Here is a 17,938-nt window from a genome sequence, read left to right as displayed (position 1 = left end):
AGCTTGTCCCTCCCACGCACACAAGGACAGTACATTCTAATTTTTTACTTATCTTCAAGTTGCATTCATTTACCACTTGATTTGCAAATTCTAACTTTAGTGTACACACACAATTTGATCTCTGGTCATTTGTCATTGGGCATACAAACAGCATTGTCATACTTCTTGTATGGACAGGAGCTCTAATAATCTAAAATAAATGTTCCAATAATCTAACAATGACATGTTTTGCTGTCATAATGGCATCTATTCTTCTCCGTATTAGCATGAGGGGTCAAAGTGGAGGAAGCTTGTCATGCTGTAAATGTGACTTTTCCTCTGCCACTTCCTCCGCCCTTTGATTGGTACAGTTTTACACAACGACACACTCTTGCCAAGTGTCCCCGTTCACCATAATTTCAACAGTCCAAATTTGATGTCGAGTTTGAATTGAATGGCGGCCTGCGGCCTTGTTGGTCTCTAACTCTTCCTCTGCCCCTTTGGGAACTTTGGAAGATGACCGTTGTATCTTCATCTAGATCACTACCATCATCATCTAGATGAAATACATCAGAACTTTTGCCTTTTTGGATCACTTTTTTAGCATGTCTGGCCCACTGCATAGTCGTTGTATACAAGTTTTGCACACGAGCGGAATGCCTCTCTTGCTCTTCTGCTTGAGCTGCGGCTGGAGCCGTGGCCGGGACAGTGCGCCTGCGCACTGTGGCCTCATTGTCTTCCGGCCTGACAAACATAGTCGCAGCACTTTTCAACTTTCTGTCTTTTGTCTTTTGGATTTAATCTCTTCTCTCTTGTGAAGCTTTCAACCACAGTCTAGCACAATTCAACTCTCAACTTCCCTTCTACTCCATACTTTTTCTTCCACATTGGCATGTATTGCATACAATAAAGCAATCTATTCGCCATGAACTTCTCATCTCCTTCAAGAGCTAGAGATTTATCGTTCCTTTTTCCCATCTTAATTTTAGTAGTTCTAGTTTTTCCAAATTTTTTTTTTTTTCTTCTTTGAGGATCCTCAATGCAGGTTTAAATTGACCTTTCAACAGATTACTAGCCTGTGTTATTGCCGTGGATCAATGCTAGAACTGCTTTTTAGTCAATTTATCCTAACAGTCGCACACTCAACCACACAAATTTCTTATCCCTGCCTACGCGAAGTCCTCTTTTAAAAATAAAAGAGCTGCCTCATCCGGATGGGGGACTCTACAACACCCCTTCCTTCCCTGGGAACTGAAGACAACTGTCCAGTTACCCAGCCCTGCCAACGCGAAGTTGTCCCCTTAGAACAGTGGTTGTCAAATGAGGGTACACGTAGGTACGTGAGATTTTACAAAAATATATAAAACAGTTTGAAAACCACTGCTCCAGAAGAGCCACTTCATCCGGAGGGGGACTCTACAACACCCCCTCCTTCCACAAGACTTATTATCTTCTGTCTTGCCTATTTTTATTCCTGTGCACTTTTACTTTTACGCGTTTCACAACCACACAATTTCTAACTTACCTGACCCCTGGTCCGTTGCATTCCCGGGTCCCGTCAATCCACCTCTGTCAGACGAAGGTAGACTTAAGATGCTGGCCCAGCGAAGAAGTTCTCTTCCCAGGACTTTCTTTTCCAGGTCCTCCTAATGGACGCTGGCTTGTCGACAATGCAGCACGTCTTCCTCCGTCAACCAGATGGCGGGTATGAGGGATCCCGGGTTTCGGCACCAAAATGTTAGGGTGGTGCTCACTCTAACTTAGTTTGCAAGAACCACACAGGAGTCAAGCAAGTCATTTTAGACACCTGCAGGCGGAGAGTTCACTCGTCGCTGTGCTTACAGCGATGGTCGAATGAAGTCTGACTCTCCCTTCCCACAAGAGCATCTTTATTAAGAGGAAAAGGGTGGGGGTGACAGTAGACTGAATAAACAAGTTAAAGCTCTTGACCTCTAGATAAACAGAGCAGGGGATGTTTTACGACATTGTTTAGGATGGGACAGAGATAGGTGGTTTATTACCGGTTACATACCAACGTAAGCATAAAACTAATCTACCTAAGTTATTTATTACCGGTTACATACATTCCAACATAATCATAGATCAAGATAGTTTGGAAAACCCTGACACTCTGTGTTGATGCCTTTGCCCAAAAGCTCTATTTTTGTCTCATATGACCAGAGAACTTTCTCCTAAAACGTTTTTGCCTTTCTCAGGTAGGTTTTGGCAAACACCAGCCTGGCTTTTTTATGTCTCTGGGTCAGAAGTGGGGTCTTCCTGGGTTTCCTACCTTCAAGTCTGTTTCCATTCAGAAGCCGGCGGACAGTATGGGTTGAAACAGTTGTACCCTCGTACTACCGGACAGCTTGAACTTGTTTGGATGTCAGTCGAGGTTCTTTATCAATCATCCGCACAGTCTTTCGTTGAAATCTCTCGTCAATTTTTCTTTTCTGTCCACATCTAGGGAGGTTAGCCACAGTGCCATGGGCTTCAACATTCTTGATGCCACTGCTCATGGTATACGCAGAAACATCCAGGTCTTTGGAAATGGACTTGTAGCCTTGAGATTGTCCCTGCTTACTCACAATTTTGCTTTCAAGTCCTCAGACTTTCACACAAGGACACAGGACAGAGGATGAGTCAACTTTAATCCATTTTAACTGGCTGCAAGTCTGATTTAGTCATTGCCACCGCCTCTTATATGCCACAGGTAAGTAACAGGTAATGTTAAGTACACAAATTAGAGAAGCATCACATGATTTTTCAAAGGGTGCCAATACATTTGTTTACCTCCTTTTTTATGTTTGTTCTAGAATTACCGTTTTCTTCCGTGTATAATGCGCAAAATTTAACTAATTTATTGTCCTAAAATCTGGGGTGCGCATTATACATGGGTACAATTTTTTTTCTTTTTTTTTTTTTCTTTTAAGAAAATCATGGTACAACAAAACCAACAACAGGACTGACCGACAAAGTCGTGGAACAAAAAGACAGGGTGACATTACCAAAGACAGGAACAGAAATCAAACAGACATCATGACAGTAACACATGCAATGATCCGACGGTGAGCGAGGGACAGACAGGACTTAAATACAAAACACGTTACATTGATTGAGGTGACACAGGAAGGGAGGGGCGACGCGAACAGAAACTATGGCAACCTAGACACATAGCAAAACTGGTGACGAGACATGACAAATCTCCCTCGAAATAAAACTTGAAATCACCTTTCTTCTTGTTTGTTGTCAATCGCGCATCGCATTCAGCCATCCTGCCCAACACACTTAGTCAGTAAAATTCATAATTGACAACACATCGTTTGATGCGATGGTGCAATCCTTGATGGTGTGTTATTGTCAAATATTGTTTGTTTTTTAATCTCCATCGCGGACCGGACGTCATACGGAGGCAGTATCACTGCGGATGCGCACTATGGATCCAATGCGCAGAACGGATGCGCAAGACACGTCAGCTATATAAAGAGCGAGAGTTCAGTTTTCTTCCTATTAGTTTCAATTCACAGTTTAATTAGCAGTTTCAATCAGCAAATAACAAAATGCGTAATACAGGTAATATTTTATTTCACAACACTTTGCCTTGTTCCTTTTGTCTCTGCTGTTCACTTCAAACACGCTCCATACGAACGCAATGCTCTCGTATCAGACACTTGCTCGATCACCTGCTCGTTTGCTGTCACAATGTACCCTACACAAATCCGAAACATTTGTTGCGGCTCCGAGTCATGACGAGGGGCAAGTTTTGGTTTCCAAGGGTGTTTTTATTCCTCTTCAACTTCTCTCCCATACAGAGCCGCCTTTTTCACATGTCCGCACGCTTTTTTCACATGTCCGCACTGATCGCGGTGGTGCCTTTACGGGCAGTTGGAGAAATCAACGCCAACAAAAAAAAATACATCCAGCCTAGTTAAGGCCATACCAAAGACTATAAAAATGGGACCCATTGCCTCCCTGCGTGTGTGACGATCATTGGGACTTAAAAAAATAAATAAAAAATATTGGGTGCGTATTATACATGGGTACAGGCTTTTTTCCAGCATCAACATGCCATTTTTAGGGTGCGTATTATACATGGGGGCGCATTATACACGGAAAAAAACGGTATATCCAATTGGGCTTTTTTGACAATTCCTTTTGTAATTTTACATTAAAGACAAGTTAGGAGGGTGCGGGTTCGATTCCACGTCCGACCCTCCCTGTGTGGAGTTTGCATGTTCTCGTGCCTGCGTGGGTTTTCTCCCAGTACTCCAGTTTCCTCTCACATCCCTGAAAACATGCTTGGTCAGCCGATTGAGCACTCCAAATTGCCCCGAGGTGCAAGTGCGAATGCGAATGGTTGTTCGTCTCTGTGTGCCCTGCGATTGGATGGCAACCGGCTCAGGGTGTCAGGCCTACTGCCTGATGACCGCTGGGATAGGCTCCAGCACACACGCGCTCTCTCTCTCTCTCGCTCGCTCTCTCTCTCGCTCTCTCTCTCGCTCTCTCTCTCGCTCTCTCTCTCTCTCTCTCTCTCTCTCTCTCTCTCTCTCTCTCTCTCTCTCTCTCTCTCTCTCTCTCTCTCTCTCTCTCTCTCTCTCTCTCTCTCTCTCTCTCTCTCTCTCTCGTATTATTAATTATTTATGCCATAATTGTCAAGCAAAGATTGAATGGTTCTTGACAATGCAGCTAGATTATCAGAGACTGAGAAAAAAACCTATGACAAACAAAGCAGAAAGTAAATATTTGGAAAATTATTCGTTCCATTCATTAACTGCACACATACATTTTGGCGACAAACTCACCATGGTATTTTTTAGCCTCCGATGCATATGAAAGTTTTATATTGTGAAACAATACACACGCATACTAGAATGGTGGTACGGTTGGCGGCAGCCAAGTAAACTTCACTGCATACCCGCAAATGTTTTAGTTGTGAAATCTCCTGTGATATAACATTGTATTATTGACTGACTTTGCACCTTCAATTAAAATTCTATATCATGTCAAAACTAGTGTCAGAATGTCGCACATGGTGCAACAATTCAGTGGGGTTTGGCTGCTTCAATTTGTGTTTAGCAGGCCCATGGTGGAGGATCATTGTATTTTAGTGACTACTGCTTATTTAGTTATTGCCTCGTAACAGTCATATTGACACACAACTTTGGGACGACAAAGTATAACTAATAGTAGTTTGATAGAGAAGAGAAAAATTACGTGGATGCCTTTTCTCCGCAAATTTTCACTGACAACCTTAGATAGCCCCCAAGATCTGTCAAGACCGAATATGTAACCAGACGTGAAATCATAATCACTGGGGACGTCGCTGCTTCCCTGTCCCTGTCATTCTATCTGTCACATTCTCACACACATTTTTTCTTTGTCATTCCCTTTTATGCACACAGATTCTGTCACTCTGTCCCCAGGTCATTGCAGGGACATTTTTCTCCCCTTTTTGCTGTAATCTCAGTGGAGCTGAGCTTGAGAGGTGTCCATTCCTTTGAAAACACGTAAGGCTTTTTTTTCTCAATTTTTCATTAACTTGCATTGTCACTGCTTCTTTGTCACACTTGGGCTTCATTCACATTACAGGTCAATTTTTTTTTTCTGCCCATATGCAACCTGTATCTTGATTTCTTTAAGACCGTCTGCATGGCTCAATTGTTGTTTTTTTAAATTCAACCTGGGCCACATTCACGTGGTCCTAGACCAGATATGTAATATCTAATATGTTTGCAAAGTGATCGCAGTCTGAATGGCCAGGTTGCCCATATCCGATCTATAGGTCATCATGTGCCCCGTGCAGGCAAGGAAATAAATATCTTGGCACCGCATTTACTTCCGCAAACACTACGTTGCGAGTGATGTCTCTTTCTGCTGCCCATGCGGGTCACTTTGAAGACGGATATGTTCACACACCAGACTGACTGACGTCGTATTTCATATAGAATGTGAACACACACACGCTCTCACGCACGCGCGAGGAAGAGCTGTCGAGGAGACCGGGCTCGGGGCTGCAGCATTCGAGGAGACCGGGCTCGAGACTGCAGCAAGTAGGTGACCGGACTCAGGGCTGCAGCAGTCAAGTAGACCGAACTGCAGTAGTCGAGGGGACCAGACTCGAAGTTTAGATAAAGGGATGTTGAGAATAATTCTCAACTGTGGCCATGTGAAGCCCTTTGAGACATGTTTGTGAATACTCCAGGCTGTTAGGATCCTTAACTCGCTCCCCCTTTCTGCGTAGCGTCCTGTACTTTACGCTATGCTTACTGTCTGCTGTATGCACTCTGGCTCAGTTTTGCTCCTCTTATTTATTGGCTTATTTGTTTATTATTTATTCATCACTCATATTATTTATTTATTATTTATTGTTTGTGCCTTCTTGTTTTTATTTTGTGTCGTCTACTTGTATGTCTATCGTGTACTATGTCTCGTCACCGTGGGATAGAGGAAACGGAATTTCGGTTGCTTTGTGTGTCTTGACATATGAAGGGATTGACAATAAAGCAGACTTTGACTTTGACTATATAAGTACCTTAACTTGACTCAGTGAGTCAGACGACAATTTCAGTCCACAGCTCATCTTCAATCGCAGTTTTCAAAGACTACATCCACGTCGGTATGTTTGTTGCTGTACACTGATCACAGGCTTGTTGCAATATACTACACAAAGTCATGTCATTATTGCTTTTAGGTAGTGTTGGGACGTGGAGTGTTGAGTAATCCAGGAAGTGTTTAGTGGAGCACATATCGAGGCATGTCCCATTTTGGAGCGGTGACGTCACAGATGACAGACGAGGCCTCGTTGGCTCAACGGCTGGTGCGATTGGCTGACACAAAAGTGTCAATGCGTTCCCTGTCCCTCCTGCGCGATTTGCATATCCACTACCACTCTTAGAGTCTCAGAGTCATCGCTGTGCAATAACATCCTGCTCTCCACACCTTTTTTGAATTGTCTACACTATTTGTACTATGTGTCCTCTCTGCATCCATTTCAGCCTGGTCATCCTGGAAGAGGGATCGGTTGTCTCTTCTCAAGGTTTCTCATTTCCCCAAGGTGGAGTTTTGAGTTTTTCCTTGCGCTCCTGGGAGTTTAAGATCAGGGGATGTTTGAGAATATTTGTCATTTTTCACACGTCCTGAGTGTTGTTAGTCACCTAAATGTTGAACAGAGGCTGTGATGTATCGAAGTCAAATTCCTTGTTTGGCATACTCAAACATGGCGAATGAAAATTTTTGAATCTTGAACAGTCTTTCTTGCAGCGCACACAGCAGCACTTAAAAACAAAAAACAAAAATCTGTCTTCTTTGTGACTGTCTTATCAGAAATTACATATTGAAACAATACTCCACTTCTATGTTACATATGAATGCACATGCAGATAAAATTTTTATACATTTGAATCAGGCTACATGAACCAAGATATAAAAGTTATTCCCATTCATGGAATAAATTACTCCAGGAGCACTTTTTGACCAGAAAGAGGGTTTTGTGTGCACATGAAGCCTCAAGAAATAAACCTGGCTGGAGGGCCTGGAAGCCTAATGAAGCCTCATGTGCACATGCAGTTGCTCAAGACAAAGCTGGGGAAGCCAAAACAAGGCGAGCCAAGGCGAGACACACAGCACATATGACAGAGGACAAATGACAATGATCCAACAATAACTAAGCAGAAAGGAGGGAACTAAATACAAACAGACGAGATAATAAGAACCGGTGGAAACAATCACCTGACGACACTGACATTGAAGATGAGAAACACAAAGAAAACATGACAATGAACACAAGTCCAAATTAAAACGAAATAAACTAAAACCATGACAGTGATTCGTCCAGGAATATCATCCAGGCTCTTCCACTTAACCTTCAGAGCAGTCCTGGCTGGTCACATGGAGTTAAACCCTGGCCCACAAAAGCATCTCTCACAACTTTCCAGAGATTCCCAAAGCCACAAGGACCTCTATGAGCCAAAACAACATGCTCCTCCCAGCTAACATGGACAACATTGAAACAATACCTGCCCGCCGCTAAAAGCGGTGTGCTACATTGTGGTACCATCACCGCACCATCTGGTTTACCAGCAGCAGTGAATTGAGGGCTAACAATCCAGATGGCCGGATGCTAATCGACATTTCGCCATGCTCAGGGACCATCAGTACTGAAAAGGTATTTCCAAAGTTGAGGGCTAACAACCCAGCAGCTGCTACAGAGCTGTAGTCCCTTCAGAGGGGGCACGTTGAGGCCTAACAACTCAACAACTAGTCCAACCACAACTAGCTGGGCCCGAGTTACTGCCAGCTGTGTCACGGATGGATGGTGGAGATGGAGCGAGGCGACCAAGTGCAGCTTGGACCAGGGTATATTGCAGGAACTCAAAAGACATACTCGGCAACTAACATAACTTACTGACAAAACCAGTAACAGGAACCGAACAGTGGCGTGAGACAAAACGGACAGAGTGGCATTCCACGACAGCAGCAACAGCATGCACAATGCTCCGACATTGAGTGGCACACAAACAGAACTTAAATACAATACAGGCAACAAGAGGCAGGTGAGTGTGATTACACTAATCAAGGGCACACAGGAAGGGAGGGGCGAGCAATGATGACACATAACCAAAACTGGGGACGAGGCATGACAGAACCCCCCCCACAAGGGACGGCTCCCGACGTCCCAAAAACCCAACCCCCCACGGCGGCACGCGGCAGCGAAGTCCGATGACTCTCGCAGCCGATGGCACCGGGAGGACTTCGATGGTGGTGCGGGTCCGGCGTCGCCGCAGTGAAGAACAAACGCGGCCGCGAAGCTGCTGTCGCCAGAAGCACTCCGATGGCGACCGCGAGTCTGATGACGCCGGGAGGCACTCCGATGGCGGCGTTGCTGGAGCAAGATCCGATGGCGGCTGCAAGCCTATGGCGCTGGAACATGCTCGGACGACGGGCGTGGATCGGACGTCGCAGTGGGAGCTGGTGGTGGAAGGAGGTCCAAGCACTGGTCGCTGTAGTGGTCGGAGCATTCTGTCACGGGTCTGTCACGGATGGATGGTGGAGATGGAGCGAGGTGACCAAGTGCAGCTTGGACCAGGGTTTATTGCAGCAAACTCAAAAGACATACTAGGCAACTAACATAACTTACTGGCAAAATCAATAACAAGAACCGAACAGCGACGTGAGACAAAACGGACAGAGTGGCATTCCATGACAGCAGCAACAGCATGCACAATGCTCCGACAGCGAGTGGTACACAAACAGAACTTAAATACAACACAGGCAACAAGAGGCAGGTGAGCATGATTACACCAATCATGAGCACACAGTAAGGGAGAGGCGACGCGAACAGAAACCATGGCAACCTACACACAGCAAAACTGGGGACGAGACATGACAAGCTGGGCTTCAAACACAGGCTCAACCACAGCTAACAGATCGCTGAGCACATCGGTCGAGACCGGCGTAACTCTACGACGGCTTCCTGCTTATCCGGCTGATGCTGACCGGGCCCCTCGCCTTGGCCTCGCAGCCGCGATACCTGTGGGGAGTCCGCTCCCTCGTGCTTGTCGGAACCAACGACCTTCGCCGTGCTAGCCCCGTGGTGACCATCTGCACGTGCCCCGACTGGGTGCCCAGGACGCTGCTCAGACGTTTCCCTGCTTTGTGGTGTTTTCACCGATTTACGACCACGGTCCATTGGGCGCCGTTGAACTGGACTGCCCTTACACCTGTCTATGGACCCCGTGGAGGCTATTTTGTGTGTTTTGGGGGTGTTCTCTGATATTGAGGGATGCTGGTTGGCCGCTGTTACTTTTTTTCCTTTGTCTTTTTGCTTTTTGCTTTGATGGCTTTTATCTTTCGCACTTTCTGGCTTTCTTTGTGGGGCCTTTGTGTGGCAGCCTTATGAGAGCCGATTGAGTTGCCCTCATGCCATCTGTGTGTCTTTTGTATACCCGCTCTGTGGTATGGATACTGCTGGGGCCTGAATTTCCCCACCCCCGGGATCAATAAATGTTCAATCAATCGATCGATAGATCAATAAATCAATCAGCAACCAAAGCCAAGTTGCAGATCTTTTCCAGCAGCGGAATACACTGAGGTTCCAGGGCAAAATAGCAGTTCCAAGGAGACTAGCGGTTACAGGATCCAAGTCTATTGTCTGACAAACATTTCAAATGTGCTTTTGTTATATAACTGTTGGAGAGGTCCAGTCGAAAGCTGTCTCACTCAGAAAACAACATGGAAAACTACACCAATCTAAAGCGATTGGAATTGGTAACAAGAAAGCTGCATCCAGACAGAAATGGACACTGCAGTTTCAGTTTCTGCATTCATTTCTGGTCCACAAATCTTCTCACAGCATTAATATTGGTTCACCTGCAACCCGTTTTTATTCCGTTTTCTTATTTATTTATTTATTTATTTATTTATTTATTTATTTATTTATTTAGTTTATTTATTTATTTATTTATTTATTTATTTATTTATTTATTTATTCTACTGTTCCACACAGTGGTCCACAGTGTGCACAGGGAGCTTGTGTGTTGTCACAAACACTTGAAAAGTTAGAGGGAACATTGGTCACTGCCCATTGATGGTGAACCCTGGAGCTGGCTGATGCATTACCTCAGTGTTTTTCGTGCTTTTTCGTGAGGCTAAAGTTGTTGCAGGCGTCAGAGAACAGTTCAACACTGTTGCATGTCAGCTTCAGTGGCAGCGTTGAGGGTGCAGTGATCGGCAAACAGGAATTCATTGAGGACATCAGTCGAAACCTTGGTATTTGCTTCAAGCCTCCTGAGGTTGAATATTGAACCATCCATCCGGTACTTGATGTGGATGCCCACGTCAGCATCTCTGAAGACATCTGTCAGCATGGCTGATAACATGAGGCTGAACAAGGTGGGGGCAAGGACACAGTCTAGTTTCACTCCATTGGAGACAGGGAATGGAACAGTCGTCTCACCGTTATCCTGGATTCTTGCCAACATGCTGTCGTGTGGTTGACGTACGATGGCGATGAACTTTCTGGGGCATCCGTACTTTGCCATGATTCCCCATAGACCCTCTCTACTAACAATGTCGAAGGCTTTGGTAAAATCGACGGCGGTGGAGTCTATAGGTCGACATTTTTTTCCTGACATCTCTTGTAGTTGTCTAGTAGCAAATACCATGTCTATAGTCCTGCTTTCTTTCCGCAAGCCACACTGGCTCTTGGGTAGTAGGCCTTGCTCGAGGTGCGTGATGAGGCGGTTGAGCAGAGCTCTGGCCAGGATCTTGCCTGTGATGGACAGCAAGTAGATTCCGTGATGATTGTCAAGGATCCTTGACCTGGGAGGGTTAGAGTTGTCTTCCTGGTTAGAGCAACGTTGGGGTCTGGTCTCTTGACTGCCGCTTCTATCCTGGACCGTGTCCGCTACTTGTTTCGCTTTGTTAGAGTGGTGCTCACTCTAATTTATTTTTGCAAGAACCACACGGGAGACAGTATGCCCTGTCGAGTTACATGGTGGATAGGATGGTAAAAGAGTGTATTGGATTTGGCCCAGACGAATTGCCAAAGATGAAATTTCAAATTTTGACATGGAGGACCTGAGGGGAAATTGTTGGTTGAACCAGTAAACCTCCATTCCCGTTCCAAATTTCACCAGAAGATGGTGCCAAAGTCAGATTGACCTAACATAGTAAATTAATAGTTTAAAAAGTCATCGATTAGATGAAGACTTGTTCTGAAGCACATCAACACACAATTTTGGATTATGTTATATCATTTTGTTTTGAGAGAATATACTTTGAAACTGCTTGAATATTTTAATTTGCTAACTAGGGAAGCCCATGCTCATTGTTAGGTAATGAGAATGAGACATGTTAATCACAGTTAGAGTAAGCTGCAATATACTTTATTTTATTTTGTTTTGCAATATTGTATAGTTAGTAGCAATTTGAGCAGCATCATAGCACTGATGTTTCATTTACACATGAATGTATTAAAAGTTGAGTAAGGACAAGGGGCTGACAGTGATACCGTGGGTTGAAGACTGCAATCCCACGCTTGAGCTTGACCTAGAGGTCACCAGCTTGTCAAAATACGTTTTGAAGATGCTTGAGTGTTTTAACCTGCTAACTAAGAGAATCCACGATCATAGTTATGATTATATGGTAAATTGAAAGTATGTGTTATTATTGTCACAACGTTTGATCAGTATCAAACATGTATCTAATATTGATGTTCCATTTACACATGAATGTATGAATGTGAGCGAAGACAAGGAGGCGGGAAAGGGTTAATGGTGATACTAAGTGGTGGAAGACTGAGGTTCCACATATGAGCGTGACCTCGGTCACGTGCATCCAGTTGAAACCTAAACAAAATGCTGTTTGACGGAACACAAGTCAGAGAAAAAACATTTGCAAATGTCACGATGGACAGTTGACAAGATTCGGGAGTGGGAAACAGGATGAAGCATCCCTGAGAAAATTGTGACTTTCGTGAGAACATGGTCACCTCATCTGGTGGAATCCGGTTGAGACCGGCTGAGATGCAGGTGCAGTCTATTCTGGAAGTATTTGGGTCACCTGAGGCCAATGTATGACATCATGGAAAAAAACTGGTACGTGACCAAGGAGGCATAATACCCACGGACTGGACTGGTATAATAGGTTCGTTCGGACAAAGAGCATCGCTCTCTCTCGCCCAGTGGAATCTGCCCGTCAGTATGCCCCTGCGGCTACTGCCGTGGGTCGAGAACGCCGATTAGACAAAGATAGATTTAATTCTTTCTGAGATTAACCCTAGGTTCGTTAAAATGAATTTACGTATACTATCTTCAAATTAGATTTACCGTTTTTTTCCATGTATAATGCGCAAAATTTAACTAATTTATTGTCCTAAAATCTGGGGTGCGTATTACACATGGGTACAATTTTCTTAATTTTTTTTTTTACATTTTTTTTTTTTTTTTGAAGAAAATCTTGTCACGGATGGAGTGTGGAAAGGAGCAGAGCGACCAAGTGCAGCTTGGTGCAGCTTTCATCCCGCAGCGCCAGTTCTGCTTACCAAAAGTTCCTTCATTGGAGGAACTCAAAACGCAGACTTGGTAAACTAACGTAACTCTCTAACAAAACCAACAACAGGACTGACCGGCAAAGACGTGAAACAAAAAGACAGGGTGGCATTACCAAAGACAGGAACAGAAACCTGTGTTATTGTCAAATATTGTTTGTTTTTTAATCTCCATCGCGGACTGGACGTCATACGGCGGCAGTATCACTGCGCATGCGCACTATAGATCCGATGCGAATAGTCCTCTTCTTGACTGACATTGAATGTGATAGTTTAATACAATCAGCAAATAACAAAATGCGTATTACAGGTAATATTTTATTTCACAACACTTTGCCTTGTTCCTTTCGTCTCTGCTGTTCACTTCAAACACGCTCCATACGAACGCAATGCTCTCATATCAGACGCTTGCTCGATCACCTGCTCGTTTGCTGTCACAATGTACCCTACACAAATCTGAAACATTTGTTGCGGCTCCGAGTCACGACGAGGGGCAAGTTTTGGTTTCCAAGGGTGTTTCTATTCCTCTTCATCTTCTGTCCCATACAGAGCCGCCTTTTTCACATGTCCGCACGTCACTTTCCTCTTTTCATTTTAAACGAACTGATCGCGGTGGTGCCTTTACGGGCAGTCGGAGAAATCAACGCCAACAAAAAAAATACATCCAGCCTAGTTAAGACCATACCAAAGACTATAAAAATGGGACCCATTGCCTCCCTGCTTGGCACTCAGCATTAAGGGTTGGAATTGGGGGTTTAGATCACCAAATGATTCCCGAGCGCGGCGCCGCTTCTGCTCACTGCTCCCCTCTCCCCCAGGGGATGGATCAAAATCACACGGGGATGGGTCAAATGCAGAGGACAAATTTCACCACACCCAGATGCATGTGTGACGATCATTGGGACTTAAAAAAAAAAAAAAAAAAAATGGGTGCGTATTATACATGGGTACAGGCTTTTTTCCAGCATCGACATGCCATTTTTAGGGTGCGTATTATACATGGGGGCGCATTATACATGGAAAAATACGGTAGTCAAATTTTAAGCTCAAAGACAGGCAAAGACAGATGCAGACCTCGGTGCAGAAGAAAGGAGCCATTTTTAGGGCGTCGTCATCTCCATTCTTTAAGGGAGCCTGTTCTTTTAAACAGAATTCGGATTTTGGAACAAGGAGAACCGATCACTTGACTTTTCCACCAAACAGCATTTTAGACCTCTTACCCTTTTTTACTATATTTTTGAGTTTTCAATCGAGAGAACTTCGAGACAGAATAATTTTTGCTCTATTGAGAATGGTGAGTGGAAATTATTGTTAGTTGTTCGAACAATTGGAACTTGTAATTCACTTTCTTGCTTATTCATTTAATTTCTTCTTTATAATCGTTTAATTTCGATTAATGATTATTTTGATCTTTTATGCTTTAAATCTCTTGTTTCTCTATCATAGTCATACTTTAAAACGTTTAGTTCTTTTTTAAATGAAGACATCTTTAATCCTTGACATCAGGGAGTGTCAGAATCTGGTTCGAAACCGTTAACTTAAACTCAACTAGTGTGAGTGTATGCTAGTGAAAACGAGTTCCCGCGGTCTTAACAAAGACAGCTAAACTATTCCGAGCGGATAACAAAAGCAACAATCTTAATAGGAAAGGCGAGCCGCTGAAACGGCCGCGATCGAGGAGATCCTGGGTCTCGACAAAGTACCGTATTTTCCGCCCTATAAGGCGCACCTAAAAACCTAAAATTTTCTCAAAAACCAACAGTGCGCCTTATAGCCCGGTGCGCCTTATATATGGACCAAATTCCTAAATTTAAACTGGCCCAAAGCATTGTGTCATGAAATCAATCATAAGTGGCCCGCTGAAGACTATGAATCATGACTCAAAAAGACTATGGATCATTATTTTATGATTATAAAGTAATTTGTTTCCGTCTGAAGTTGAAATAAAAAAGATAAAATGGAGAATGATTTGATTTGGATTAAAAATCTGACATGATGCATTAATGGTGCGCCTTATAGGCCGGTGCGCCTTATATAAGGATAAAGTTTTAAAATGGGCCATTCATTGAAGGTGCGCCTTATAGTCCGGTGCGCCTTATAGGCCGGAAAATACGGTAGTTACTCAACCCTCGGGTTTCTTTGATTTCAGCGGGACTGGCGTCCGGAAATGACGGAATTCATCTAACAATAGATTACCGTTTTTTTCCGTGTATAGTGCGCAATATTTTACTAATTTATTGTCCTAAAATCTGGGGTGCGTATTATACATGGGTACAAAAAAAAAATGTTTAATTTTTTTTTATTTATTTTTTTTTTTTTATTTTTTTTTTTAAAGAAAGTCATGGTACAACAAAACCAACAACAGGACTGACCGACAAAGTCGTGGAACAAAAAGACAGGGTGACATTACCAAAGACAGGAACAGAATGACAGTAACACATGCAATGATCCAACGGTGAGCGAGGGGCAGACAGGACTTAAATACAAAACACGTTACATCGATTGAGGTGACAGAGGAAGCGCGGGGTGACACGAACAGAAACTATGGCAACTTAGACACATAGCAAAACTGGGGACGAGACATGACAAATCTCCCCCGAAATAAAACTCACCTTTCTTCTTGTTTGTTGTCAATCGCGCATCGCATTCAGCCATCCTGCCCAACACACTTAGTAAAATTCATAATTGACGACACATCGTTTGATGCGATGGTGCAATCCTTGATGGTGTGTTATTGTCAAATATTGTTTGTTTTTTAATCTCCATCGCGGACCGGACGTCATACGGAGGCCGCCATTACAGATGCGCAGAACGGTTGCGCAAGACACGTCAGCTATATAAAGAGCGAGAGTTCAGTTCTCCACCTATTAGTTTCAATTCACAGTTTAATTAGCAGTTTCAATCAGCAAATAACAAAATGCGTATTACAGGTAATATTTTATTTCACAACACTTTGCCTTGTTCCTTTCGTCTCTGCTGTTCACTTCAAACACGCTCCATACGACCGCAATGCTCTTGTATCAGCCGCTCGCTCGATCACCTGCTAGTTTGCCGTCTGTCACAATGTACCCTACACAAATCCGAAACATTTGTTGCGGCTCCGAGTCACGACGAGGGGCAAGTTTTGGTTTCCAAGGGTGTTTTTATTCCTCTTCAACGTCTCTCCCATACAGAGCCGCCTCTTTCCCGTGTGCGCACGGAGCGCGGTGGTGCGTTTAGGGGCAGTCGGAGAAATCAACGCCAACAAAAAAATGACATCCAGCCTAGTTAAGACCATACCAAAGACTATAAAAATGGGACCCATTGCCTCCCTGCGTGTGTGACGATCTTTGGGACTTAAAAAAAAAAAAAAAAAAAAATTAAATTTTTTTTTAAAAAAAATTCATAAAAATTGGGTGCGTATTATACATGGGTACAAGCTTTTTTCCAGCATCAGCATGCCATTTTTAGGGGTGCGTACTATACATGGGGGCGCACTATACACGGAAAAAAACGGTAGTTACCTGAACAGCGTTTAGACTCGGAACGAATCTTCTTTCCGTACCGGCTTAAATCAATTCTTGTCTCTCCTACAGACTGCGTTACTGCAGAGGGCCTAAAGTACAGAATTTTACCCTTTAAACGGAGAGCCGGTCACTTACATCAGATAAGTGCACGATTGACAGCCCTTTTTAACCACTTGCAAGTGGAGAGTCATTCGGCGCTGCACGTACAGCGAGGATCGAATGAGGTCTGACTTTGGAATCTTGCAAGAGAGTATTTATTGAGAGAAAGCAGGGTGGGCGTGACATTGGACATGTTTGTTTGGTGGTCACCTCAGCAACTGGTTAATCAGTGCGGAGGGTCCCAGCTCATTGTTTTACAAGTTCGTGGAAACAGAAAATAGTGGAGCATTTTAGATGACTAACTAAGTAAGAATGTTTCCACACCATTTGGAAAGTTTCAACAACTGAATGGTTAAACTTTTCAGAGTCAAGGAAAGGTAAAAGGTTTAAACAAAGTTAATAATTCTAGTCTACATTCCAACATAATCATACGATCAAAATAATCTGTAAACCCTAACACGTGTTGTCCCATTTTCAGTGCGCTCGTCTTTTGTTTTGTTCTAGTCGTGTTGTCTTGTTTTCTGTTTTCCGTGTCTCTCCCGTCCACCGCACAAATCCGCTCGCACTCATCTGTTCCCTCGGACTACGTCCTACGTTAGCCAGCTAGCTAACAGTCAGCTGGCCAAACCACCACCGGACCCTCCTGCCTCTCAACTCTGAGCCTGGGGCCGCTTCTTCTGGACTCAGGTGAGTGCACTAGTGTGTGGTCGTACTTGTGCCGGCCTTAACTGGCCCGCTGCGTCCCTTCACACCAGCAGCAACAACTTTGACCCAGCTCTCTGGCCATGCGGCCGGCATTCTCGGACGGAGCCTCTACTCCCTGCGAGCTCGCCAGCTGTGGCTCAGCTGTGTGCCACCATGGCACACTGGGGCCTACCATTCATGCAGGTACAGTCGAGGTCAACCAACACCACTCACTGCACCAACATCATAACCCGGTCTACTGCTGCTTCCACACATCTCACTGCCCATCAGCCATCCACTCCTCGACCATCACTCCCTCCCCTCTGGCACGCAACCTCAGCGTTATCTTGGACCCCATCCTCTCCTTCCACCCACATATTAGCTTCATTGTCAAGACCTCCTACTTCCACCTCTGCCGCACACCAAAATCTGACATTGTCTCTCTCTCCCTGCCACTGAATCCCTCACCCATGCCTTCATCTCCTCCCGGCTTGACTACTGCAACTCCCTTCTCACTGGCATGACTGCTCACTCCCTCCATAGACTTCAACTAGTCCACAACTCTGCTGCCCACCTCCTTACCCACACCCGGTCCCACGAACACATCACTCCCATCACTTCTCCA

Source organism: Syngnathus typhle, linkage group LG3, assembly GCF_033458585.1.
Source record: "Syngnathus typhle isolate RoL2023-S1 ecotype Sweden linkage group LG3, RoL_Styp_1.0, whole genome shotgun sequence".
Classification (NCBI taxonomy): Eukaryota; Metazoa; Chordata; class Actinopteri; order Syngnathiformes; family Syngnathidae; genus Syngnathus; species Syngnathus typhle.
The sequence above is the reverse complement of the archived record's forward strand: the minus strand, read 5'-3'. Positions refer to the sequence as shown.